This window comes from Neopsephotus bourkii, unplaced genomic scaffold (assembly GCF_033783945.1).
Source record: "Neopsephotus bourkii isolate Nb327-2 ecotype Australia unplaced genomic scaffold, CSIRO-AGI_Nbou_v1 NB_244, whole genome shotgun sequence".
NCBI classification, from domain to species: Eukaryota; Metazoa; Chordata; class Aves; order Psittaciformes; family Psittacidae; genus Neopsephotus; species Neopsephotus bourkii.
In genome coordinates, this window is record NW_026900754.1 from 1831766 (window position 1) to 1859624 (window position 27859).

At 42.7% G+C, this 27859-nt stretch overlaps 2 long non-coding RNA genes across 2 annotated transcripts in view; one reads left to right on the forward strand and one right to left on the reverse strand.

Annotated features, from left to right (window-relative positions):
* LOC133208172 (uncharacterized) overlaps nt 1–27859 on the forward strand; it is a 175755-nt gene that overhangs the window by 27558 nt on the left and 120338 nt on the right. The gene's annotated exons all lie outside the window — the stretch shown is intronic.
* On the reverse strand, nt 25455–27507 carry LOC133208132 (uncharacterized). The gene is made up of 2 exons (XR_009724256.1): nt 27247–27507; nt 25455–26987 (listed from the first exon to the last, which is right to left on the reverse strand). It is a non-coding gene; the product is annotated as an uncharacterized LOC133208132 (long non-coding RNA).

Below are 27859 nucleotides of genomic sequence, written 5' to 3' on the forward strand. Positions count from 1 at the left end.
TAAATGACAGCCTGTGGCTTTGTGGTACTGACTTCAGGGTGCTAAGGTCAGGAATCTAGGTGGCAAAGTAAGCTCTGGGCTCAGGGGAGGAAGGAGAGTTGCCTCAGGTGTAAGACAAGAATGTTGCTCTTGTGCTGTCAATCGCTATGTTATTTCTTACTGTCCTGGGTTCAGCTGTAACAGTTATTTTTTTTTTTTCTTCTTAGTAGCTGGTGCAGCGCTGTGTTTTCAACTTTAGCCTGAGAGCAATGTTGATAACACAACCATGTTTTCAGTTGTTGCTAAGTAACGCTTACCCCAATTAAGGACTTTTCAGTCTCATGCTCTGGTATTTAAGACAAGGGTTAAGAGCAGTCAGCTAATGCTAAAACTTACCTTTTGACGTTTGAGTGTATGCTGCTGTAAATAACTATGTATACTCAAAGAGACTATGTCTATTAAATTATGAAAAGCTTAAAGAGGAAACAGAACAGGGTTGTGCAGAGGTAACGAGAGTGTAGAAAATAATAAAGTAGCAAAAAAACCCAGGTTGTCTAAATGTCATCTGTGTTGAGATACATTTTCCCTTGGTTACTTTTTAATTACTGTTGTAGTCTACTCGACTGTGGGAAGTATAGTGTGTCAGGAAGGAGATAAACTCTTAGTCCAAGGTGGAAAAGAGAGTTTTTACTTCAAGGCATTCTCAGTACAGAACAGTACTTCAGAAGCTCTAGCTTGTAGATACTCTAGAGGCTCCTAGATACCCCAGTTGCAAGATTCAGGGTAAGAATGAAGATCCATGTCAAGATCTGCCATTATTTTTCTGTAGGACAGGATTCAGTCCTCCTACATCTAAAGTTACTTAGGTGGGGGAGGGAAAGGTAGGGATCAAAACTATGAGCTGTATGTGAATATACCCTATCCTGTTCACACGTTGGTTTCTGTTCAGCTCACAGGGTTAACACAGGTCACTTTGGCTTGAGAGGTTTTACCGGGCCTGAGCTCTTTGAGGTAAAGCAACCAGACTGGGGCAGAGTCTGCTGTTGGTCATGAGTTTCCAGATCACTGCTTTTGCCTTTATTGCTCTACGCAGCTAATTTTGCAGTCACCCCATTACACATCTTCATAAATGAAGCTACTGCTGAGGTCAGAGGGCAGAAGCTCATGTGCAAATGAACATTCCACACATCCTCGTTATGTTACGCATCCTCGGACCTTTGAGATCAGCTCTAACAAGCATAATGCAAACAGTGCTTTAGTTTGTCACATGCCACTGGGAAATTAAATGTCTTCCAAGCATTTGTCACTTAAAATTTGCAGTGACATTTACCGCATTTGACAAAATGTAAGAAAAAGAGGTTCCAATTAACCAGAACATCAAACACTGTAGATGGTGCTGTTTATTTTGGAGTCATGGTATTCAGAAAGGTCAGTCTCAGGCAGCTAACCTTGGCCCTGTGTACCATTTGCTGTGGCTAATGAGCACTTAGCTCAGTTACATGATGAGTAAATCCTTGTTGTGCAGTTAATGTATGTATGTGGAGAAACTGTCTTTGCCCTGTAGAGGTGCTGTGTGAAAACTCTGTAATGTGCTAGAGCCAGGTGGCTTTTATAGAGACTGTTGAGCAGAGGGGTCAGAGTTCAGCACTGTAAAATCCTGTGTAAGTTAAACTGGGAATACTGCTTTTTAAATACAAGCTATGAAGAGTTATGTAGGCCCTAATAATCATTGCAACATCAGTGCTTGTCCTCCCCAGTGCAGCAATGTAAGAGGTAGTGCTGTAGAAGATAGATTAGGAATTATCTAGCTGGTAGGTGATGCTTAAAATGGCTTACTACTTTTCATATATGCTTAATAAAGTAAAAATAAAGTGTTTATTCCAATAGTGTAATACTGTGTAAGGCTCCTTTAGCAGCTATACACAGGATACATGTGTGATTTAAAAATCAAAACTGCACTGAGGATTGGGTGTGGTAGATGGAATTTCACTTTTGCAAATGTGAGCAACAAGAAAATGAGATGAAGGCAATGGTAAGAGCCAGGAAGATTTTCACAAAAGAAGTTTGGGTGTTTTTACACATCCTTTAAATCATTTCTTTTTTTTCTATGTCCTAACAAACCCATGTTTTTACCTTGTACTATAAAGGTTTTTAGATGTGCTCTAGCCCAGTTCTGTTCTTCTGGTTTAAGTAATAGATGACAGGGCAGTGATGCTGCAAATGACAGCTCTTTGAGCTGTTAACTCTTAATACTATTTGGGTATCTGAATGCTTCTGTTCTTGGCAACTTCTTGGGAGTGCTCATTTGAACACAAATGATAGACAATTCAATGTGCTGCTGGGATAATTCTAAACTTTACTTCTTTAAGAATTAAAGATAAACCCATATTTTGATTTTAATACTGTATTTGTTTTCCTTCTTTGAACTTGGCTCCCTGTAGGAACAGTTTTGGAGGGATGTTCAGTGCTTTAAAGTCAAGTACTTGTGATTTACTGTGCTGCAGGCTAGGCAGGATTCTACTCGGTCTGCTTTCCACTGGGCTGTGCTTGATTCCATGGACTGATGGGAGAGAAGGAGCAGTGACAGTAAGAGAGAAAGCTTGTGCTGATTTAAGCTTGGTGGGATTTTGATAACTGGCCAGAGCAAGATTAAGATAGTTGTCTTCAGTCTATGGGAGGAAAAAATATCAAGAACTTGGAATGGTGGAGCCTAATATTGTCAGGCTTTTAGCTAAAACAGGCTTCCTGGGTCCCAGTGTAAAAGAAATAATTTCTTGAAATAAACACAGGTCTCTTCACACTGAAGTCATAGCAACAAGATGACCTCACACTGCAACTTTACTCCCCCTTGCTTGTGCTTGTTGCTTCAATTTCCTACAATATGTTATTCTTGTTGTTTGGAATCATGGGGAGGAGGGAGAGAGGGGAAACCAACCTGTGTAAAAATTAACTTTGAGTTATTCCATCTGTGAACTCTTAATTTTGTCATGAAAACAGAGAAGCCTGGCAGGAAGCTAGCTTTTGACTGGCTTCATGTATCCTCTTGTCTGGAGCTGGGTAAGAAAGTGTGGCATTTAGAATGAAAGCAAAAGCTTCATTTCTGGAACTCTGAGTGTTTGCCCAATTCTTTGACCATCTGTTTTTGTTGACAACCACCTCTTTGTGTTGTGCCAAAGTTATTTTGGCTTTTAGAATCTGTATATGCATGTGTGTATATGTGTACACGGTGGTGTGGCTGTGTGTGGCTGCATGTAGATCATTAGGGCACTACTTACTGGGTGAAATTGCAGGAAGTTGAATGCACAAAAGCAGTTATTTGGGGAGGATTGTATCATCATGAGGAATACAATGACTAATGCTGGCTTCTCTAAGAGGCACTCAAATCCTATCCACATTGTTGTCCTGTTTAAAAGCTGCCAGCTTCCAGTAGCATTCTTTAAGTGGCTTTGGTTGTGTTGCTGCTGTTTTGAATATGCAGCTACGTGCCTCAAAGCTCAGTGCTGGGTTTAATAGCACTGACTGAATGCCCAGCATCTGACTGAATAGCAGGTGGTTCTCTGTGCTGCGTGGTGCTAGAGTGGGGGCCTGTTTGGTGGTGGTGTCATGGAGGTGCTCAGTCACGTTAGCCCCTCCTTGGCTTCACTCATCTTCCATTCTTGATATCAGTTAGAAGGGTAAGTACTCATTCCTGTGTCCTTCATCTGCTAATTATATCCACTATTGGTATATATTGGAGATGCACCAGAACAGATGATGTTCAGAACTCCATCATAGAATTGCAGACGCATTTTGATATTCAACTTCAAAATCTAGTGTGAGACACTTGTGCTTCTTGAGCATGTTTGATTTTGGATCTGCATTTTGTCTACATTGTAATACACATTCTCTTGTTTTCTTCTGAAAGCCATATCTAGAAAGTGAGAATTCATTTTCTACTGCTTTCCACACTTAGCTTTTCTAGCAGTGAGTTGTGAACTCTTGCTTGGCATGAGAGTAGGGCAGAGTAACATATATAGCCTGTGACAGCAGCCAAATGAGGCTAACAAATATCCTACTGAGGATGCAGTGTGACAGCTTCATCCATCCAGCTGAATTTGCATTGTGAGTATGAAATAGCTGTGTGTCATGGGCCACTGCCATTGCACACAATCATTTATTTAATAACTCAGTGCACAGACATTAAAGGGGAGCCATGCAACAGTACATCATTTTGTTGAAGACAAATAAGGAATTAAGATATGGCAACATTTAGGAAAATCTGGTTTGTACTAGTCCATCAGCGTAAGTTTAATGTTCAGCCAGGCAATGCCTCAGGTGTAAAATGGACAGAGTTTTTATGAACAGTGGCCAACGTATGGAGTGCAGTGTCCGAGGCTGCTTCCCAGTGGTGGTTTCCATTGTTCTGAATATGAAGGTGGCCATTTAAAAAGATCAGCTTACTGCATTGCAATGTAATGTATTAGAGTTAGTTCTGCAACTTGCACTAGGTGTTTTCTGGCACATGAACCCGGTGGGGTAAGCCTCCTTAAGATCTTGACTATTCCTTATTTTTTTCTCTCTAGAGAAAGACAGGGTTGTTCAGCCTGAAGAAGAGAAGGCTCTGGGGACACATTAGACCAGCCTTACAGTATCTTAAGGGGGAAAACAGGAAAACTGAGGAGGGACTTTTGACATGGGCATGTAGGGAATGAACAAGAGGGAATGGCGTTAAACTGAATGAGGATAAATTTAGCTTAGACATTAGGAAGAAGCTCTTTACTATGAGGGTGGTGAGTGTTTCCAGCACTGGCACAGGTTGCCCAGAGAAGCTGTGTCTGCCACATCCCTGGCAGTGTTCAAGGCAAGGCTGGACAGAGCTTGGAGCAACCTGGTCTAGTGGAAAGTGTTCCTGTCCATGGCAACAAGTTTGGAACTGAGTGACCTTTAAATGTTTCTTCCAACCCAATCCATTCTATGATTCTCTGATAATTCACACAGAGTTGATTGTATTTGATGAAATGCCAAGTGCTGCAATTCCATCACAAGGAGAGCTAATTTTAAGTCATGTGGAGTGCCTTGAAATCAAGGTTCTTAAATTCATCCAGAGAGGAAAACCGGAGAAACTAAAATGCCTGAAACAGGGGTCATTCTGAAAATGTGTTAATAAGCGTGAAAGAAAATGCTCTGTCACTTAAGATGTGTTGCCAGGAATTGCCTTCAACCCATGTGTTTCCATGTGTAAATAAGGTGTCAAAGGTCAATGAGGTTTGTTGGCTTGTACAAACACCTCTAGTGAGTGGTAGTGCAGCTGTGAATGGACAGTGACAATATCACAACACCAACATTAAAGTTTAGGAAGGCCAGGCCTAAATTTAGGTATGGGCAGTTTGTCACACTGAGAACAGGGAACAGTGGCAGTTTTGTTGATGTGTAAACAGAGGGTTTTATTGTTGTGAAAAATGTAAAGGAAGTTAATACAGTCCAGATGTGAAACTCTGAAATCTTTTGCTTGCACTTTAAAATAGTGGTTTTTCACTGCAGTTGGAATAAAGGATTTTTCAATTTTCTCATCAGTGGGAGTCTAATTTTAACAGTGTAAAAAAGATTCAATGTTGTCTGCTGTAATAGTAAGTCATCAGACTAACTAGAAAGGAACGCTAAAGGTTGTCGCTCCCCCTTAGCATCAGCAGTGCTAAAGCTTTCCTCACAGCCAGGGCAGCTCTAAACCTTCAGTTCTTATTTGCAGCACTCAGCTGTGTGCATTAAATGTCTCCTGGGTTGCTTTGCTTAATAGCAGTTTAGAATAGAAGGGCCTCACAAGTGAGGTGTTCAAAGAACTGCTGTTCTTGAAGGCCTGTAGAAAGGCATACTGGAAAACCAGAAAAATACCAAGGGCAGAAGCTGCACAGAAGAACAACTGAAGAAAAGAGGGATGGCTGTTTTGTTGTGTTTATCTTCACTGACATAACACAGAAAATACAGGTTGCTGTTGTTATTTCTGCTATTACTACCATAGCTGCATGTACAGGCTGGCTGCAGTGGTTACTACTTCCTTGCCCTCTCTCAAATTAGGGCAGCCTAGTTGCAGGCTCAGTAGGTAAGCAACTGTCTTAGTCTTGGTTGGAACTGGATTAGCCACTGATGCCCTATTTATACCTGAAATACACAGGAAAGATGAAGAGCATGTTCTGCAGCTTCTGAAACCAATACTGAGTAGTTATTCAAACTGTTGGTATAAATGGATGCCACCTCATGGATTTCAGTGGCATATCATCCACTAAATCAAGGAGAGGAGGTGTCTTGGAAGGCATGTAACGGAAAGGAAATGTTCATATTCATCTGTGTGTAGTTCTGTGTTGCTGTTATCTTGTGATATTTAAGGCAGATTTTGACTTGAGGCCAATGTGTGTTTGGCAAGATGGCTAAATAGCTCAAAAAAATATAAATCTCTCTAAAAGCACAAGAAAGTTACACGATACTCTACTGGCAGGAAACAACTCTAATTTAGCTTAAAACAAAGCAATGTGGAAACTCTTAAGAATTTTGCTCCTTAGCATAATAGTTTATTTATCCTGCACAACTTGTCTGCAATTACACATTCTTTCAGGAGTTGATTTCTAAAGCAGAGCAGAATGGAGGAAAAGGGTGAGAGCTCTGTCTGCCAGTTAGGTGGAAGGGCAGTCAGTATCCCTGTGCATTCTTTTGGTAGAAGCATTTTTCCTGTGATTTTTTTACCTTGAGCTTGCTGTCAGTGGATTTAGGTCCTCCACTCAGAGGCATTTTTTCTAATCCACTTTCAGATGTGGCTTTAGCTGATGCTGCAGATCAGGTCTCAATGTTAAGATTTTGTGCTGTTTGGATCATCTGAGGGGAGGTACTTTTATTGCACACCTCATCCCAGAGACCTGTGTTTTATCCCTGTGAGCATTGAACCATGCATAGCTAACATTTTAACTCCTTTAGATGCAAAAGATGGGGAAGAAGCTGATCTCAACTGCCAACTCAAAGGAAACAAAAGATAATGTGAGTCATATTGAATGTCATTATCATAATAAGGTTCTCCTCTGTAGTGCCCAGTGGCTATAACTTCCCTCTCACAATGTATATGTGTCACAGGGGCATGTGCTACGTTGGCTTTCCTATCTTGGCCTGTTGCTAGTAGCAATGCCATTACACTGTGGTTTGCTTCAGTGCTGTAGGAGTAGCTTGGTGTGTATGAACAAAGGTGGAGAAACAATGGGAAGCCCCACTGGGAATTATTTTGGAAACAGATTTATAATTGCCCAAAGAAAACAAAACTGTGTTTTGCTCACAAGACTCAGGATTTGCGGTTTTAAAAGCCTTTTTAGTTTCTTCACAGCTGTAATTCCTGAGATTTATCAATCTATTTGGAGCATTTTTGTCCTGAAGGAAGTGTCAGAGATGGCTGCTAATTCTGGCTAGAAAGCTGGATTTAGTTAGTGGAAATACTGCTTTGCATTTGCTAGATGCTTTGTGGTATATCAGAGAGGTTGCTTGTTGGTTGAGGAAGTCTCCAGGACTTGAAAACCAAATCTCCATTTCTTCCAGAGGGATAGAATTATGCCAATGTATGAGGACCTTGATAATTTAGGTGAGAGTTTTACATTATTGTCTACACCACACTGTTTTTTTGTCATCAGATGCCTGATCTTGTTCATGATCTTTTTTGTAAGTTTTAGGCTAGATTTGGACTCGATTGAATAGGTAAGTTATGGCAGACCTTAACTACAGCTCAGTTCTGGAACTTGTGGAGCACTGGAATAATGTGGTGTCCTGAAACATGTGAGAATGTAGGCACAAAGGGTTGTATGAAGAATAAGAGCATCAAAATATAAAAGTTTACTATCTCTTTTGACTACATAAGTGAAATTAATGGAGAAATCTGCATGCTGTCAGCTAGAATGAGTACTAACATAAGAGAAAGCACATGAGCAAATGAATTTAGGGGAAGCCACATAAATCCTGTTTCTCAAACTTGTTCATGAAACATCCTGGGTTTCTGTGTTGGTCAATAGCCTAATCTCTGGGATAGTCTGCTTTGGTGGTGTTCTGCTGCTGCTTCAACAGAAGTGTGACCGAAGGAGGTGATCCTGCCCCTCTACTCTGCTTTTGTGAGACCGCGCTTGGAGCACTGTGCGCAGTTCTGGTGTCCTCAATATAAGAAGGACTTGGAGCTGTTGGAGCAAGTCCAGAGGAGGCCAGGAGAATGATCAGGGCCTGAAGCACATCATGTATGAAGACAGGCTGAGAAATTTAGGGTTGTTCAGCCTGGAGAAGAGAAGGCTGCGTGGAGACCTCAGAGCAGCCTTCCAGTATCTGAAGGGGGCCTGCAAGGATGCTGGAGAGGGATTCTTCAATCAGGGACTGTAGCGGGTAGGATGAGTGATGATGGGTGTAAACTGAAACAGGGGAAGTTCAGGTTAGGTATAAGGAAGAAGTTCTTTACTGTGAGGGTGGTGAGGCACTGGCACAGGTTGCCCAAAGAAGTGGTGAATGCTCCATCCCTGTCAGTGTTCAAGGCCAGGTTGTACAGAGCCTTGGGTGTCATGGTCTAGTGTGAGGCCTCCCTGCCTATAGCAGGGAATTGGAACTACATGATGCTAACGTCCTTTCCAACCCAAACCATTCTGCAATTCTATGATTCTAAGTGGATGCATAAACACTCTTATTTCCTCTTTCTCACGTTTTCTTGTATGGTGGGTAAGTATAGGAAAATTATACACTGATGTTATGTGCTCATGCTCCACATCACTGAAATCCATCTGTAAATACAGAGCTGTTGCCACACATCAGGTCTGTATGCTGCGTATTTTGCAAACAGCTACACCTACTCACCAACAGGATGAGGTATCAGGGCTTTGATTCACAGGATGCTGTGCGTACTTGGAGCCTGCAAGTGCGAAACTGAAGTCATTCCAAGGCTGACTTGACTGATTTGGCTGGGTGTTACTGTTAGCAAGTACTTCCAAGGCGTGGGGGAAAAGGGTTTCTAGTTCTGAATGGGGAAGGCTTGATGAAGTTGCAAGGCAAGCTACAGCAAAAGCTGTAGGACTCTTGCCGTGTTTGTGTGGGTGCATGCCTGTAGATGAGGGCAGGTGTAAACTGTTTGGAAAAGCTCTGTCTCTCCATATCTGCTGTGTCCTATCGGGATATTGATATAGGTTCATTCTGGTTCTCTTTCATGTGATGTGTTGTAAGGATAAGTGTGTGTTCCCTATCCTCCCTCCCTCTTCCTTCTCCCTTCCCCACCCCCCCACAAGCTGGAGGGCCAGAAGGTTGGGTGGTACCTCAGGATAATGGTAGCAGAAGGCGAAGGAGGCAGACAGCTGGCAAGTTCTGCCCCAATATGCTTATCTGAAAGAGGCAAGGAAAAATGCAGAAGATGTGATGCCTGAATGGCCCACTTTGCAGCAAAAAGGAAGATTAAAAGTAAAATTAGTTAACATCTTGCTCATTTCAAACCACCACACGCCAGCTTTCTGTTGCGGGGGGGGGGCCCCTTGCCTTTTCTCTGTGGCTTTTCAGAAGGGAAGTAGGGGAAAGGCAGGGAATCTGAGACTGCAGAAATCGTTGTCATGAGCAGCGCTTCTGAAAGACTAAGCTCTCCAGGGAGTCTTCTGCAGGCTCTCTAAGTGATCTTTTTGAGGCATGGCACCTGGCCCAGACAGGCACTCAGCCACGCTGTGCTACTAGAAGCTTTGGTTCACTCTACTGATACAGTATCACGTGAGTGTTTGGGAGTGTAGGGTAGGAAAAGAGGCTAAGGCAACAGAACTGTTCAGTCTGATGCAGAAGGGAAGCTCTTAACCATGACCTCTTGGAAATGGGTACCCTTAGGATAACAGAAGACCTTATTGAGATGTTGAGTAGGGGAGATCTTGCTGCTGTCTACAGCTGCCAGATGTGAGAGTGTAGAGAAGGCAGAGCCAGACTCTCCTGGGACGTGAGCAGGATTAAATGGAGCACAGGAAATTCCAACTAGATGTCAGGGAAAAATGAATTCCCTGGGAATGTGTTCAGGCATTTGAACAGGGACCTGCAGTGCTGCTGGGCTCTCCATTCCAGGCCTTGATCAAAACTTAAATAATTCCCTGAAAGAGATGTGTGTGTTTACTTGACCAGCTGCTTCTTCTTTGGACAGTCTAATCAACACATCCATAATTTTCAGGCTGCTGCAAGTGTGTGGTGGCTTGGTTACACTGTTACTACTAGGAGCAGTGCTTTGAGTTCCCTGAAGAATGTGGTAGACATGGCCTGGGAGGTGGCTTGGGTTACTCAGCTACATGCGTGTATGCTTTGAAATGTGAACTAGTTCCATCCTCTTGTTTTTTTTCCTTGCTTCCTCATTACCCTTCACCTGACCCAAGCATATGAATATATGAGGTTCAGATGGAGTATGCCTTATTTCATATATTTGCCTGTGTACCTCTGATGGTGTAGGGAAAAGAATATATTAACAATGGAAAGTTATTTAGCGCTGCATGGAGCTAATTGCTTCTAATTACTGCTTACATCAGTCTGGTTTTATGGTAGACAACAAACCTCGTCAGTGGGTTTGCTCATTAGACATGCTGTAAATCACAGAGCTGCTCTGGCACCTTGCATATTGTGCTCCCATTAGCTACGCTGCCTTTTCATACAGCCTCAAACAAAGGATAGTAGTCACTTGGATATGGAGAGATGCATTGGACTTTCCTCTTGGGAGTGCACCAGGGAATGATCCCTTTGAAGTTCCCTTGTAAAAATGTGCCAACAGGCTGTTGGGTTTAGGTGGGAAAGCATGTGGGAAAGCCGTCAGAAGCTTGGTGAAGCAGCAGCATGGTGCACAGCCATGGTTAGGAGGAGTTCAGACAGATGTTTCCATAGTGGCTTTCCATGGCTCAGAGTGGGGGGATAACACATCCTTGGGCTGAAACAACACATTTCAGCTTGGGCTGAGGCAGCAGTGTAGGTAAAAGGCACAAATTGATAATTCTTAACAAGGAAGAATGCCATTTGAAATTCAGACTCAACCTAACGTTTGCTTTTCATTCACTCTTCAAGAAGCTATCCTATAGCCCTGTTTGTCGAGGTGAGGGTCAGCACCAGGTAGTTCCCGAGGAGTGTGAGAGAATGGCTGTTCTGGTGTTGAATAGCCTGCTTAAGTGGAAGTTACTGCTGAGTTGGCTGCTGTCACCTTGGTGAAGGAGAACTGTTCCATGGAGGAAAATAATTTTCTATCTGAGCAAATTCCCTTTGTCAGTTAAAAGAAGGCATCAGAGCTACAGTTTGTGTTGTGCTTGCATGAAAATTCTGCATGGTTTTGGGAAGCTGGTTTTGCTGCACAGAGCAGTTACAGAAAATTCCCTGCATGAGGGTAAAGGGAAAGAAGAGTGGTGAGTTTTGCAGGTTAAATAGCAATGTGGTGGGAAGAAGTTTGTTTTAGTTAGCTGAAGTAGTGATTATTTTTTTTTTCTCTTTGGTTGTTCCAGTACACGTCAAACAACTAAGAGTACCTTGTTCATCTTGAAGTTGTATACTGGGTCACTTGATTTCCTTCTTCCTGATTAAAACATGAATAAATGTTTAGTATTTCTTAACAAAGAATCTTTTCTGTCACTTCAGTTTGTTTCAGCCATCTCCAGTATTCTGAGGGTTTGTGCTGCTTTTTTTTTTTTTTTCACTCTTAGCTTAAATGGAGTGTAAAATGGGAGTATGTGGTTCCTTTATGTTACTTTGATATAACTTTCTTACAAATTAAAATGGCCAGTCTATAAAAGTGGAATTTAGGTGGACAAGAGAGTTAAGAAAGGCCTTTGCTGAAAAAGATGACAGGTGCTTTGTTTTGTCTTGGGATATGTGATCTACTTTGCTCATTGGAAATCTCTCATGGAGGATGGCACTTGCCTTTTACCTTAGCAGTGCCTTATTTCCTCTCCTGTATACCTATATTAATACATGTGTTTCTTATCAGGATCTCTTATTCTGCTGGCTATGTTGAGTGCTATGAGAACAAATCAAAATTGAGAGCAGCTGCTTTACCATCAGATGTAGGAACACTGCTTGGGGTGGCATAACAGTTGCTATTTATAAACAGTTTGAAAATACAGTCACACTCATCCGTCACACTCTTTGGGGCATCCGGTCACACTCTTTGGGGCACCCCATCCTCAAAAAGAAGAAATTAAAATGTTACTGCAGATGAGCTTCTCATTTTGTCAGGCAAGTTGTGTCAAGAAGATTTGTTTTTCTTTTGATGTCTTCCTAAGAAATAAGTAGTGTTTTGTAAGAGGTTTTGGCTCCTTTTTCTCAGGACAAACAGAAGTAATTATGTAAAAAAACAACATTATGCTGATTCAGAGGTATACTGTCATGCAGCAACCCTGCCAAACTCTGGTGCAGCATGATGAAAAGATGTGGTTTGATGAATGGTGTGTGCCTGGGCATCCTATTAGAGCACATCCACCCTGGGAAGATTAATTGGTTTGGATTGTGCCAGCAGCTTTCAGGACTCAACATTCCAGGTTTATCTCTCTGTCTTCCACATCAATTATAGTGTATGCTCAAGTCCAAAAATGTACAGGTGAATTAAACTGTTCCTTATGGATAGATGGAGGCTTTGCTGTCTTCTGCAGCTCCTGTTACCATGACACAGTGGTTTCCAGGACAGCATTGGAACCCCCAGGAGTATTAGTTGTGGGTAAGAGCTCTTCTGCTGCATTTCTGGCTATTGTTACTGGTTTTTTCTTCAGTCTCTATGCTCTCAGCTTTCTGCTTTCTTAACACTCACAGCAGGTGGCAGCCTCAAGCATGCAGAGCTAGGAGACTAGCGCTGCAGAAATCCTGAGGCTTTCAAACATTGGTAGTAAGGAGTGGGGAGAAAAGGCCTAAACCAGAATTTGCTTATTGAGTTTCTAAATGTGCAGTTTTTTGAAGCTTTTAAAGAAACTGCCACCAGGAAAATGAGCACCTTGATGTTTGTTTGGCTTTTGTTGTTGTTTGTTTGTGTTTTAATGATGTTGGGCAGTGTAGAAACTGATTCGTACAGCACAGTTGTTGATGGCATGAAACCCATGAGTCTGCTGAGGAGTAGAGATGGACGTTGAAGGCACCGAAAATTCTGCTAGCTCCTTTCAGCAAGAAATCTGTAGATGGAGCATTCCGGTATGGGTTGGAGTAGGGAGGTGAGGTACACTGCAAACAGTGAAGTGTGGAGAGCAAAAGGGACTGGTGCCTAAGAGGAATGTATTTTATACAGAAAGATATGACAAAGGAGAGAGAAGTCTGAGGGGAAGGTGCACACATTGCGTGGATAATAGCAAGTGAAGAAGCTAATCTGGTCACCAGCCAGTGGCAATTCCCAGAGGAGTGCAGATTAAGGAAGGGCCAATGCATTGTATTCCATATTCCTTATGCTCCTAGGGCTATCTGAATAATTGATCAGTTGTCAAAAGGTCTGTATGGACAGGCTTGCTTGTTGTGTTTGCCTATATAAACACCTAATGCGAGGCACCCCTACTTATGGCAAGGGGTTGGAACCAATGATCTTAAGGTCCTTTTCCGAATCATCCTACGATTCTATATATACATCCCCCTTCTCACGGCACTTGGCCTGTGCAGTGGTAAGCTGCCTGTGAGCTCTGAACATTACACACCACGCTGCAGAGGCACAGATACTTGGAAACACAGCTTCCTGTCATGTTGGTTGCCGTGCGCTGAAGCAGAGAAGCCTTGCTGCAGTGTGTGCATGTGCGGATGTCCTCTGCCTCCTGTACCCTGACTGTACAGTTTTGTAAAGGCAGGGAATTGGGAGAACAAGTGACAAATGGTAGCAAGGGCCAGCAGCTGGCAGCAGAATAAAGAGTAAGAAAAAGCAAAGGAGGAAGGTGAAAACATTGGGGAAAATAAGAGGGACTTGAAATAGGAAATCAGATCAGATGACTTAGGCTTCAACCTCTGACCTGTGATTTGTGCTGTGGCAGCTCTCATTCAATGGCTAATCTGAGATTGCTTAGCCGCTCAGCAAAACAAATAAGCTAAGAAGCCAGGCATCCAAAATCCAGATCTTATCTTCTCTATTAAGTGTATGAGAATCTTACAGGTCCATAAGGCTCTCGGAAACTACACAGGGGCCAGAATGGTGTGAGTGGGGGCTGAAGGTGCTTATACCAGTACTTCTTGCTTCTAGTTCAACATTTTAAGAATCCAACTGTGTGTCAGGAACTGAAGAACAGCAGTGGGAGAACCTATGGGTACTTGAGGGTGAGAGAGGGAAGACAGCACAAGAACCTAGGTGAAGTTAGTGATATACTACTTGTGCTCATGCCTCTGCATCTATCTCTGTTAGCTGGCTAGTTGGGTTTTTAAGACAGGGAAAATCTATATAGACCTAAAGAAAATGAAAATACCTAGGTTATTTTGTGAGTGAGGCAGTCTGAGAAAGATGTGCTTGAGAGAGAAATGACATAAGAAATGGTGGTAACCATTTTGGAAGAACTGAGGCTGTTCACAGCTGTGAAAGCCTATGGCTTGTGAGCACATGAGATGACACTGTTCAATGAGTTCTCTAGTTGTACTCTGCCATTCCATTTTGTATATCCAGCTGTCTTTCTGCATTCACAACTATGAGGTTTTCTTTAACTGTCCTAGCCTAGAAGGACCACAAGGCCACACAGGGAAAAACTTGTTCTTCGAGTACTGTGAGAGTTTTGAGCTGCTGAACGCTTTGGAAAATCAACCGGTTAATTGCCTGATTAAGGAATGACTGTTGGGGAAGGTCCCCATGTGCTTAATAGAGTTCATGTAATGATACATAATCCAGCAAAGGGTAGGGAAGGATAAAAAGTTGGGGTATCAGAGGTTTGCAAATAATGCTGCAGCTTCTGCAGCTTGAGTTTTCTGGCAAAGCACATTCTCCCAGCCAAAAGCATTCAGTGTTAACATCTCACCCAGGCTGCTGGATTTAGCAAACCCTTGGAGTTCCTTTCCTTTTTTTTTTTTTTTTTTTTTTAATATATTTTCTTGTATCTTTCTGGTTTTTTTTTCCTGGCCTCATGTCAGGCAGTCTGGACTTTTGGAGCAAATTCCTCTGCTTCTGCATGCAGAGCTTTTGAGAGCTTGCTGCCTGCACTGATGTGATGTCCCTGTCCCCTGCTCTTATTACATGCGTTTTCAGTTTAATAATTGTGTGTGGATGGCAGATTTGGTGCCAAAGCCCTGTGCACCCAAAGTCATTTGGTGAAGGAGTCCATTATGCTTGTGGCTTGCAGTGATAAATTCCCTGTGATGGTGGCAGCTCACAGCAGCCTTCTCTCGTAATGGCATTCTGCTCTTGTTGGCAGGAATCCCTGGGCAGGAGGCACTGCCCTGAAATAGCAGAAATGATGAGAACAACAATAGCTAGACAGCTCTGGAAGACAAAAAATCATGGAGGGATTTAGAGTAATTCCTTTTTGGGATCGTTGTGCTGAAAGAAACTTGTAAAGGAAATGTGAATTGAGTGTCTTGATGTTCCCAAGGAATAAAAAGTAGTGCACTAACCAAAGAAAGGAATGCATTCCTAAATTAAGTTTTCCAAAGTAGATCAAAGGGATGTACCTGTAGTACCTTTGTAATTGCAGAAAAAAGCCTTTTGTAATTCAGGCATAAAGTATGTGGCAGGGCGTGAGGGGGCCACAGGTGACACATCTGAATCAGGAGCAGCTTCCAAATGAGGTACTTTGTCAAAATAATCTTTCCTTTTGGTGTATGAAACTCACAGGAACTGCACACTAACACTTGGATGGGTTTGTGCCACATCTGTGTTAATCTAATTAAAGCAGTACAAGCTGCTTGTTGTGGCCCCAAATGAAGTAGGGTCATGTCTTTTGTCAGTATTTTATGAATATAGTAATTGGGCATAAAATAATAATCAAGAAAGATATCTTAAGTGTAAAGTACTGTTAAGAGAAGATCCTGAAATACCACTACTGTTTCCAGAGACAGCTAATCTGGATTCGTACATGAGAAAAAGGTTTCCCAGAGGATGGCTGGAGAAAGGGCTTACATGTGGACCAAAACGTTTGATGGAGACATTACTGTTGTTCGTTCCTCTCTCCTTTGTTTCTCATCAGGTTAGTCCAGTTGGTTCAATCTGTGGTAGTAATGCACTTAGATTTGTGTGGTCAGGTTTGTTGCTCACAGACACGTAAATGTACAGAGCTCTGTAAGGCAAATGAAAATGAAGCTTTGATGAGTAGGAAAAGTTTAATAGTGAAGAACTTGGAAGCACTTGGAACAGGCACTTGGAGGGTGTTATGCTACCTGTTTCCTAATAATTAATCTTAATTGGCTGCATATCTATTCATACTGCAGATAGTGGTGGGGAGTCTTTGCCACAGACCTGGTTCCCAAGCTAAGAAGTGCTGTGAAGAGGACGGTGCTGACAGCCTGGTCTGGTGAGGGACCACAGAGAGATTGGTGGTGGTCTGAGAAAAGAGAACTTGATCACTGAAGTGGGCAGCAGAGTTCCCTTGCTGACCATTTTCTGCAGGCTCCTTTCCTGATCCCTGGGCAGTGCACAGGAGTGCTGAAGAAATAATAATTTTATCAGCTACTCAGTGTATTTTAAAAACTAGTCTGTGCACAGCTGCAGAGATCAGCACAGGCACACCTTTTTGCTAGCTAATTTATTAAAAGTGTGGGTATTTCTTTCAGTGTGTTATTTGCAAGTCGCTTGCTCCTCTGTCATTTGCCCTTGGCTGCAGTATAACCATAAAACATTTACTGTGAAGCCATGAGGAATCCATATGTCCATTTGATCTGTCAGGCCACCAAGAAACCGGGCTTATGGGGTAGCATAAGGGTATCTGAAGGTGACGCATGCAGTCATTTGATGAACAGAGATGCAGAAGGGGGTTTCTGGCAGCCACTACCTTGGCATTGACAACTTGTGATGGTGACCAGGTGGGGTGTGTTATCTTAATAGTCTGGAGCTCTTGTGAATTATTTGCTGATAGATGTAAACAGCTGTTATTCTTGGTAATGGAAAGCAATTAGAAACATCTGTACTCTTGGCGATGAGTAATGCCTCCCATCTTCACTGCTCCCAAGTGCCAATTGGAAATAACTACATCATCAGGATGGGGCTAGCAATTCGGCACTGCATTATGGACTGATGATTAGTACTGAGCTGTGAAGAACAAGAGGTGAAGCACAGTAAAATGAGCCTGTACCTGTGCTTGCCACACAGGAAAAGCCAAGGGAAATTGTTGATTTGGTTATGCAGAGAGAAGCAAGGTGCTTAACACCTCCCTATTCAGTCTTCAGGTAATGGGGTAGTCAGGAGCCTTGAGCTTTGAGGGTTTATGGGGCTGTAACTCAAGATCAAGCGATGACAAAGTGCTGTGCTGAGGTACCAGTCTGCCATGGTTTGAGGGAACGGCACATATCACTAATGCCTCAGGCAAGCCTATATGACCAAATCTTGGAACTTGCCCACAACTATGATGACGTGGTTGGTTTGTAGGCACTTGAGAAGGGAGAAAGACCAAGCGAGACAGAACAGCTCAGGATCTGTCAGTAAGGCTTCTTCAAGAAATGCCTGAAGTTCAGAAGACCCTGACAACAAACAGTGACTAATAGCAACTTGAATCCTGTGTTCACTTCTGGGCCCTTCACTACAAGAGAGACATTGAGGTACTGGAGCAGGTACAGAGAAGGACAATGGAGCTGCTGAAGGGTCTGGACACAGGTCTGATGGGGAACGGCTGGGGGACCTGAGGGGGTTTAGTCTGAAGAAGGGAAGGCTCAGTGTGGACCTTATCGCTCTCTACAACTACCTGAAAGGAGGTTGTGGTGAGCTGGGGTTGGTCTCTTCTCCCACGTAACAAGTTACAGGGCAAGAGGAAGTGGCCTCAAGCTGCACCAGGGGAGGTTTACTTTGGAGGGACTCTTTGTTAGGGACTGTAGTGATAGGACAAGGGGTAATGGGTTAAAACTTAAACAGGGGAGGTTTAGATTGGGTGTAAGGAGGAAATTCTTTCCTGTTAGGGTGGTGAGGCACTGGAATATGTTGCCCAGGGAGGTTGTGAATGTGAATGTGAATCCCTGGCAGTGTTCAAGGCCAGGTTGAACAAGGCCTTGGGTGATACGGTTTAGTGTGAGGTGTCCCTGCCCATGGCAGGGGGGTTGGAACTTGATGATCTTAAGGTCCTTTCCAACCCTAACTATTCTATGATTCTATGATATTAGGAATAATTTCTTCCTCGAGAGGGTGGTCAGACATTGGAACAGGCTGCCCAAGGCAGTGATGGTGTCAGCATTCCTGGAAGTGTTCACAAACCATGTAGATGAGGCCTTCAGTGACATGATTTAGTGGTGGCCTTGGCAGTTGGACTTGATGATCTTAAAAGTCTTTTCCAACCTAGCTGATTCTAATGACAATGAAGTGTCTTGTGCAGGGAAGCTTTTTGGGCTCTTTGGTGACCTCTGAGGTGTATTGTTGAAGCAACTAGGGCAGGAATCTTTTAGGTGGTCTTTATTCTTCTTTGTAAACTACAGCAAACTCATTGTGACTTCTTGTGGCTTCTGAATCACAAAATGTCTTGCTTGATTTTCACAGTTGGGGCTAAATGAGGGCTGTTAAACAAAACTGAAAGTAGGAATAATTTAGTAGAAAATCCTTAGCTTTCCATTTTTTTGAATGGGTAATTTTTATTCACAATTTTTCACGGGCTCTGGAAAAATAAGAAGCCAGAAAAACCCCAGAATCTTTGGGGGAAAGCATCTGTTTTAACACTTCCAGTAGGAAAGATCATTACAGGCTGCTCTTGAAACACTGTGAATCTGATTATTTCTTAAATTGTAGTTTGGGAGTTGAGAACTGTTAGTATGGATGAAAGTATTGGAAATGGGCAGCAGAGGAGCACACTAAGCTTTTTGTCCTTTTCTTGGCATATGAGTTAGTTCTCCTCCAGCAGGAAAAGGTGTGATGTGGGGAAATAATTTGGCTGTTAACTTTATGGGGCCAAGGAAAACCAGGAGAAATAACTTCTGCATGCTATGTCTTCACACATAGCTGGGGAAGACTTGACTGCTGTGTGGTGTTTTGCAGTGGTGAGCTGACCATCTGAGGATTCTTCAGATCCTGACGAAGCAAGTGAAGGGTGGTCTCTTGGATTTGGGCAGTATTGGATCATCTGTAAGGAACAGGGAAACTTTCAGGGATTTTCCTTTGGTGCCTCAGAACTAGGTGGATGCATAGTTCCTATCCATGCCATGTTCCTAAGCTTTCCTTGAGGTTCCAGTGTCGTGTCTTCATTTTGTAAGTAAGTGTTCATGAAAAAGGGGGAGTGGAAGAGGTGGAGCTGGCCCTTGGGTGAGGATCCTCCAGCAGCAACCTGTGCATGTTCTCCTGATAGCCTAGGAAATGTCACAGACTACAATAGCACTGCACAGTGCTGTGGGCATGTGTCAGGGAGAGTGAAGAGCATGAGGAAGAAGACTTTCTCTAAATACACAGCTGGCTCTCAGCTGGATTAGAGAGGTTGAAAAACTCATGGACAGAGCTGGGGGAAGAGCACAACCTGTCCGAATCATTCTGGCTGTCCCAAGTACTGGGTTTTGATCAGTGATCTCACAGTACCTGCTGCTGGCTGAAAGATTAGGATGGGCTCCAATTGCTGGCTTTTACTTTACAGATGTCATAAAAATGCATTTATCAAACCTGTTCAATCCTCCAGTGCTGCTTTTCCAGATGGGAATTACAGAGCAAGATTCAGTGAAATCTGCTACTGTGTTACTTAATAGAAAAGAATTACAGTAACCTTTTCTAATCCTTTAATTTCAGGTTTGATTTACCTGCTATACTTTGATCAGAAATTTGTGTAGTTTTACAGGATTAGGTGTTTTCGTGTCCAGTTCTGGAATGAGTGTAGTAAATAAAATGTTCTATGATTATTTTACTTTGAAAGCTGGGATTAAGATGGAATTCTTGATTAAAAAGATATTATACAGAGATGGGGGGGGGGGGGCGTGGGGGGTGTGGTCTGTTTAAATTCTTGCCTAGCTGCGTGTCTCTTATTGCTTGGAAGAAGGCAAAAAATGCAGGCTATTTCCCTGGCAGTATGTTAACAGAGCAGAGGAATTTGGAAATATCGAAGGCAGAAATTTGTTTTACGTCTGAATTTCCTTGTGGGAATTCCCTTAGCTTCCCTGCTTAGCACAGCAGTAAGAACAGTTGCTTTATGTGGTGATCAGCTTTTTGAGAAAAGGGATGTGATGGGTAGTTTTCCTATGAAAAAACCCACCTTTTATCTTGAGTAAAAAATATATGGTCCCATTAAATACATGAGGAGAGAATGGGAATTGGAGGCATGCTGCGGTTGTATCAAATGATATAGTCCTGGTTCGCTTGGAGCTTAACATGCAAAAGAAGACCAGAAGTTCCAAATGGGAATTATCAAGCAGTTTGTTTAACTGTCACTTAGGAAATCACCCTGAGGTTATATCCACTCAGGAAAGATTAGTAAAGCTGAGGAATCTCCAGGTTGATAAATAGGAAGATTAGACAGGAACAGTGGGAAAGCTACTAAATACTCAAGTCTTTGCCCTGAGAGATGAAATAAAAGCTTTTAAGTAAGCACATGAGCAAGCCTGAAATTGCAAGAAAAGATGGCACAAGGAGGGAAGATGACAGCTGGAACCCAAATGAGCTTTTTTAGTTTTTTCTACTTGCCACTGATGGGAACTTAACAGGAAATAAGACCAGGAAGAGGCAACGCACCATAATTCTAACTGCTTTTGTAATTGAGACTATGTGGTGTACTAAGCCTGCATGGCAGAAGGCTCTACTGATTAGGGGAAGAGAAAGACAAAAGCAAATCTATGCTGTGCTGGAAACCTGGGTACCAACTCCTGATATACTGTGGTACGGGTTGTAAGAGAAATAGTTGTTAATACTGTCTTAGTCATGATATCACAGAATCACAGACTGCCAGCCTCCTGCCAGGTGCAGGGATGCCTCACACTAGACCATGTTGCCCAAGGCTCTGTTCATCCTGGTCTTGGAACACTGACAGGGATGGAACATTCACTACTTCTTTGGGCAACCTGTCCTTGTGGATCTGATAGAAGCACTGCCTAGATGTAACCAAGTGTGGGGAAGCTCTGCACAGGGAGCAGGACTCTCCGCAAACAGAAAAGGCAGTGTAAACGTAAGTATGAGTGGAGAGAAATATAAGAAAGGTGTTATACTCATTTTAGAACAGAGCCTCCAGAAGCTGGCTCATGCTGCACGGAGAGTGTTTTAAAGAAGTGCAATTAAGCTCTTATGTATCTCCTTCCAGTTAGAAATTGTCAGAAACCCCATCCTTTATGTAGAGGTGTATGTGCACATGTCATTACAAGCTGCTCTGTGACACACACTGAGGTAGCACGGGATGTGTTCAGCTCTGTTTATCTGCAGGCAAGAGCAATCAGAAGGTCTGTTGTTTCTCCCTGAACTTCTGTTCTTTCTGGAGAGTTTTGTGAAGTCAGGACAAACTTCCAGCTTGGTTGCAAGGGGGCTCAAGTGACCTGGAGATCTCCGTGTACCTACTGCCTGTCCCCAGGACATACTCCCAGGTGCTGTTCCAGCGTTTGCGTGGTTGCCTTGCTGAAGCATGTGCTGGGTCTCTTGGACTTTAGGATGTCACTGCAGATGAGTATCAGCTCCTGGTCACAGCTGAAAAATGGTGTCATGGGCTCAGAAGAAGTGCAGATGGAGTAGCCAGGATGTATTTTTCTGTTGTATCGTTTCTTAACTTGGTGGGAAGTTAAAAAAACTATTGTAAACAACAGGAGTACCAGGAGGCTGTAAAATACTGCATAAAAATGGATATTTTCCCACTGTTAAGTAGTTTTCACTTGTATGCTCCAGCTTATAGAGACTAGTAGACATTTTGGAAGGAATTTGATTTCTCCACCTGAATTCCACTGCCTGCTTTTTAGTTAAGACGTACTTTTTTAACTTGTTAATTCAATGTCACTAGTGATCTGTGGACACCTGGATATAGCATGGTGATAAAATTCACGTCTTGTAAAAGTCACCTGTATTTTACATACTCATGCCATCATAAAGTAATGCAGCAGGAACATCAGAACATTACACTGAATTATATGGTTACCCTGTATCTTCTTGCTGCTGATGAACAGACCCACTGTTTGGGGGAAACTTAAAAAGGTAAAAAGCAATTCCAGAATTGCCAGTTGCAAAATGACAGACGCTGAGTAGTAAAAGCAAGTGAGAGCATGTTTGACACATGGTGATATATATGGTTGGGTTTAAACTTAAATAGGAAGTTTTGCTTATGACAACTATCTGATAGAAACAAATGTGTAATTTTCCTGGTTTTACTTGAAAAAAAATAAATAAATAAGTTGAGTACAGGGATAAACAGGGGAAAAAAAAAGGGAAAGGGATGTTCATCTTGAATTTTAGTGTGGCTGTCATTCAGTCTCACTGAGTGTAATCTTCTCTTCAGATTATGTAGTTATATAGTTGGTTTGTTCAGATTTCCCTGGGTTTGTTTTTGTCTGTCCTTTTCTGAAATCATTGTGTGTAATGACTGGAAAAAAAACAAATCCAGGCCCTTTACAGGGAACCTGTGACCATTTGCAGTGCTCATTCTGGAGCTACTTCCATACCTAGATTCTTACAGCACAGTTTTCTGTTTTCCTTTATCCAACCTGGATACAGGATTGACGTTTCTTGTCCAGCTGTCCAAAAAACCTGGCTGCCTTTTCAGATTTGTGACAGTCTTTGCTTAGAATTTGGCACCTTAGTGTTCCTGTTATTTGTTCCAATGCTCATTACCTTTCTTCTTCACTGCTGTTATGGTTCTGTCTTTCATCTCTGTGGTCCCTGCAGGCTTCTCTAGATCTGACTAATCCAAATGATTTCGTATTATCTGCATAGGTCATCACCTCATTTCTCAGCCTCTTTCCTAAATCATGACTAACGACTGTAAATAACTTCGGTCTTAGCGTCTTGGGGCACCTCCTTGTTAATCTTGAGCCATTTTATTAATTGACCATTTGATCCTAATATCTTTCTGTCCCCCCATTCATCCTTCTGACTAACTTTCAGCCAAAATGCCTGTCTGTGCACAACTTCTTAATTCTACTGGAAGGCCTTATGAGGTCCTTGGAGGCCTTTTGGAAGTCCAGAATAAGATGTCATCACATACGTCTTCATCTTCTATTTTGATGAAATCCCATTATCTGGCATGATTTTCCACTCTCTAATCAGGCTCATAGATGATTATTGTGCTGCTGATGGTTATGCATGCTCCTTGTAGTGACTTGTTGGCTTTCCTAGAGTGGATGATTAAGGTAAGCAAAGAACTTGTGGACAGATTTATGTGATGGGAAGAGCAGGCATAGGGAAAGGGAATGGAGTCCTGTATGCAGCTTGCTTACACAGGATTTCTGTCAGCACGTCACAGTGTCACCTCGGAAACAAAAGCAGAAGTGGGAATTGATTTAAGGCCTTCCTGACAGTAATAAAATGAAGAAATTTACACTTGAAGATTATGCCCGAGTAGATCAGATTCTCTTCTGTCATTCACTCTCCCTATTTTGGTATCAGGTAGCTTTTAAAAAATAGCTTTGCCCATTCTCTGCATTTTACAGTGGCTGTATATTTGGGAAATGGAATGATAAGTTTGGTTCTTTTTTCTTCTCTCCCTCAGCACCAATATAATAGGCCATGTTTTAAAGGCTAGGATTGCAGGATATCTGCATAAGTAAATATAAATCTTTTTGGCATTTCAATTTTCTCCCTGGAAATCTTGTTTTGATGCTCAAATGCTAGGAAATTATGGGAGCTTCTTTCGTTATTGCTGCCCTTATAAAAGCAGCTGTTCTATCAGTGCTGTGGATTTTGTTACTTATCAGGAAGGTAGAGGGATAGGGGTGATCGAAGCAATAGCATGGTTACTTCAATCCGTTGCTTGTTCCACAGAGTATTGCTGAGGAAATAATTCACCTCCGGGGCCATAACTCATTCCTGATGGTTGTGCAGCTTGGGACTGTTCGTTACTTTCTGAAGGTAGTGGATGTGAAGCCTGTGTCTTGGAGGACAGGAATTTGATGTGAGCGTTTAGTACACCAGCCCAAGCAGTGTTAACTATCAAGTACCCTGTTGCATGACCTTAAACAAGACCCGTCCTCTCTGGTGCTTCCCTGGCTATCTTTTATGTGTTCTGCTTCATTAAGACCATCAGTTGTGCAGGCAGGAATAGTTTCACTACCGTACTTGATACTTTTGTTGAAGCAAGTCCAGAGGGGGCCATGAGGATGATCAGGGGCTGGAGCACCTCCTGTACAAAGACAGTGAGAAAATTGGGGTTGTTCAGACTGGAGAAGTTGTGTGGAGACCTCAGAGCAGCCTTCCAGTCCCTGAAGGAGGCCTACAAGGATGCTGGAGAGGGACTCTTCATCAGAGAGTAGCAATAGGACAAGGGGTGATGGGTTCGAGCTTAGAGAGAGGAAGTTCAGGTTGGGTCTAAGGAAGAAGTTTATCGTGAGGGTGGTGAGGCACTGGCACAGGTTGTTCAAAGAAGTGGTGAATGCTCCATCCCTGTAAGTGTTCAGGGTCAGGCTGGACAGAGCCTTGGGTGATATGGTCTAGTGTGAGGCATCCCTGCCCATGGCAGGGAGTTGGAACTGGGTGATCTTAAGGTCCTTTCCAACCCAAACCATTCTCTGACTTTCTGAACAGGCTAGCACCAGAAGCTGTGGATACTCAGCCCATTGGATGGTCAGGGCTGCAGTACCCATAAGGCTCAGAAGACATGTTTAGGTGACCTGACAGTTAAAATCACAAACAGAACAGTCTCATGGCTTGTTGGTGATTTATTTTGGAGCAGAGGGTTAGGATGGAGCTGATCGCAAAACATGAGGTCCCAAAACTTATTGTCTGAAGCTGCTTCTTTCACATTGCTGCTTCCTGGTGAGCAACTGAGCACATGGAGGTAGTTCTTGGTGGATGCAACGTTACCCTGACTGTGTCTTCTGCTCTTGAGTCACTGTTGAGATACTTCAGTGGTGAAACGATAGATAGTAGACAGACGGATAGGCAAAAAGACAGAATCAGATACTAGATGAGTTACACTTGTAGCCTTAATGCATGTGCTGTCTTAATGCTGTGATATTAGCACAGCATCAGAGTCCCTCTACATCTGCCCCCCTTCCTTCAACTGTACCGATTTATATGAAAATTAAGATTACAAATTAAAACCCGGCTATCCTGGAGTTTTCCAGTTCATCAGCCATCCAATAAAAATGTTGTTGAGCCTGTACACATAATTCCCAGAAGATTACTTTGTCCTTACAGCTAAGCTCTGTCCCTGATATGAAAGATCTCTATCCAGTTTTATTGAAATAAAGAACTAACATCATAATCCCAATATTGAGGCATAATCTTCATTATCTCCTGACCCTCTTGAGATTTTGTGTGTGTGTGTGTGTGTGTGTGTACGACCCCCATTCTATTCTGCATCAGATTTATTTCATTTATAATCCCTATGTGTTTACCTTTATTCAGATAGGACTATAAACCAAATGAATAAAAAAACCTTTCCCCACCCCCCCCCACCATGCCCTAACATACAATAAATAACCTTCAGTTCTGTAATCATCCTCTAATGTGTTAGGCTAAGCTCTGCAGTACCCTGGGCTGGATTCTCATTTACTCTGTGTTGGTACCTTGATACAGGCATGGTGCAGAGAGGACATGGTTTAAATGTCAGGGGAGGTTGCGGGGAGGTTGCAGAGAGGTAGGCCAGCACGTGGTAGGTGGGAGGTGGCTCCTATGTGTACCTCCTTTACCTGGCTTTATAAGAGGCACATGTTATTTTGATGCTGAATGCAACTCCAAGACAAAGGATTAGAAGCAGCTGATGTGCTCTTGGTTACTTGGCCAAAAGCTCTGTTCAGCTGAATACAGGGAATGGCTTTTTTTTGACAGAAACCTTATGGCTGTAAGCATTGCCTTGGGCTGTTACCTGTGTCAGTGGTCAGTAAATGATGGTCAGAATTGTTCCTCTTATTACTTGCTTGTTTTTTCTATGGGAAGAGCAGTGTTTCTGTGCTGTAGGAGAGGGGAAGTGGTAAAGAAAGGAGACCTACACCTGCCTTGTTGTATTAGTCACATCCATGGGAGCTGTTGCTACGTAAGGTCATGGTTAAGTGTCTTTGTTGGAGGGCAAACACAAAATCCTACTGTGACAAAAGGAAGGCAAGCATTCTGTAGTGGTGAGAAAACCTTAAGGAATCCTCTTTGCTCCATATAATCACTGGAATGTTTAAATGGAGAGGAACCTCCAAAATATGAAGTGAGAAAAGTGTTGATTTCATGGGCAATTTTTTACTAATTATTATTATTTTTACCAAGTTGCTTTGTAGCAACAACTGCATGACTTGCATTGTCTGAATGTGTAAGGGGAGATGTTTCAGAAGCATGCAGGGGTGGTAGCCATGAGCTGTTTAACAAGGCAAGCTCTGCAGGCATCCTTTACAAAGCTGAGAAGGAAGTATCTGTGCTTTCTTTTGCTTCTCACATCATCAGTAGAGCTCCACGTAACCAAAGCTCTTTCTCTGACCACAGTGACTGTTTTTTTTTGCATGCTTTTGCAGTTAACACATGAGGCAGGAAGCAGGTGGGTGGTACAGATGTGGTTTAATATGGGGAAAATGAGGTTCAATTCCTGGCTATGCCAGTGGCTTTTCCGGTGGCCTTGATATCTGCCTGAGTTTTTCCAGTATGTGTGAAATGTGGGTAGAAATGTTAGTGGTGGGTGAGAACAACTTGGAGAATCCAAGGGGAAAATTACAATGAAGTAGGCATATGTAACTTAAGAGGAGAGAATTCAGTTTGTTGCAGAGAGATGTTGTGTTGCATTGCTAAAATAATGATGATTCTTCTCCTGGAGTACAGTAAGTATGTACTTAAGAAGAAATCACCCAGGTAAGCTGAGGTTATTCCTTCTGGGTCTCCATCTGCTAAGCTGATAACACAGAGACATATTGATGAGAGCTCAAGGAAAACATGAAATATTTCATCAGTAAGATTATACCACACAGAGACAGATGTTGGGAAGCTGTAACATTTAAAAATAAAGAGATAAACACATGCTTGCAGGAGGGATGGAAAGATGATTATTCCTTTTTTTATACTGCATGGGCTGAGTGGGAGGAGGGAAGGAAGGGAGAACAAGGAGCTGAAAGAGGAAGAAGCTGCAGTAGAACACAAAAGAAGTTGTTTACCTGAAGGAAGGCTGAGTGGGTAAATCCTGCTGCCTTAGGATCAGCACCTTTGTGGCAGTAAGGGAGGAAAGTGAGCTTGGCCAGCTTTGTAACCTGTGTCTGTTCTTCAGTGTACCCACTGTGCTCTACCCACTGTGCTGCTGCTTGGGGCAGTCTTGAATTGTAAAGCTTTACTTCTGGGCGAGTCAGACATAGGGTAAATGTCCACTAACAGATTAATCCATATGTGACTTCCCATACAAAGTTAGGCCTTGAAAATCAATCTCTGCCTTTGGCTCCTCCACCGTGGGGGGGGGGGGTGGGGGGGGTGGTCTGTACCTTCAGGCAAAGTGCAGGGAGCTTGAGTGACTCACCACCCGGGAGGGTTAGTTATTAACTTTCTGACTTTGATAGTGTGATGGATGACAATGCCAGGGACATCCTAACACTGTATAACCTCTCAGGTTCCCTAAAGGTGATATACATCATGTGCAAATGTTGCCATCTGCAGAATGTTTCTTTATGAAGAATTTCCAACTCTGCTGGAAGTGGGAAGCCGGAGTGACAAAGTGATGGTGTCACTGCAACTGGCCCTTGAAAGATGATCTGTTCACTTCAGTAACCATCTGTATAG